We start from the raw sequence: 1,127 nt of genomic DNA, 5'->3' as shown, positions 1-1,127 counted from the left end.
CTTGTTTCATTGAGCATTACTAGTATACAGTATATCATTGTTCTATTTGCATGTTTCTCTGAAACCAAACATCCATGGCTGTCCATTCAAACCTGTGCGTGATCGAGTTAGGATGTCAATTACTAAGTATACATCATTCATATGACGTAGCTAATGATACAGTTGGTACATCGATTGTGAAAATACGCCGTCGAATCAGCACTCGGCATGCGGATTACCGGTACGTACAATTTTGACAGGCAGGTGACGTCACAATATCATCTTCTGTATATAGATGGCAGACAGGCACACCGCGGGAGGCGCGTGCTCGTATCATGAAGGACAGTAAAAACAGTTTACACCATTTACCAGCTGTACTTAACTCTCCAAATTTTGATCATTCTGAGGGAGATCTCAACATTTAAACCATAAAAACTTATAATTGATAATTGAATTGAGAAGGTGATAACAGAAGATGTAGTGCTGCACATGACACTCTACTAAGGTAAACATTGGTTAGTTTTGTGAAAAAAAAGTAAACGTTATGTCGAAACATTCCTAAACATCTGACAAATGTCAGTAATATTTGGTTAAAGTTGTACTAAAAGTGAGGCAAAAACAAATTGTGTGCTACTGAAAACAACAGAATTGTTCTATTATCAACGACAAAATAATGTTGATTCATAGTTTTACTTTGGTGTAACGATTCACTTGAATTTTCGTTTTACTGATACAAGAATAAACTTGGCAATTAAAACTTCTCATGTCCTATATAAACTAAAACAATCGACACCAAGAGAACCTAACTGTAAAACATATACACATCTCTTCAAGGCCCACATAAAGCCAATCCGGTCAGATATTTGAGGTACTAAAATTCTCACTAATGTCAAATAGGATAAAACTCCAACTAAAAAAAAATTCACTTAAAATTTTATAATCAACTACTGAGTCTGAGCATATTCACTGCAAATTAAGCATGTAGAACCGAGGAAGGAGAACTACCATTATTAATTGACATCAAAAGTAATCTATTGAAATACTATTCACGAATTAAAAACCTTCCCGAATACAGCCTGGTGAAACAAGCATTTTATGAACAAAAAGACTCAAATTTATCGTGGATTCTATCTATGCAAAATATATTA

This window comes from Saccoglossus kowalevskii, chromosome 1 (genome assembly GCF_978046115.1).
Source record: "Saccoglossus kowalevskii chromosome 1, keSacKowa6.1, whole genome shotgun sequence".
Lineage (NCBI taxonomy): Eukaryota > Metazoa > Hemichordata > Enteropneusta > Harrimaniidae > Saccoglossus > Saccoglossus kowalevskii.
Note: the sequence above shows the minus strand (reverse complement) of the source record.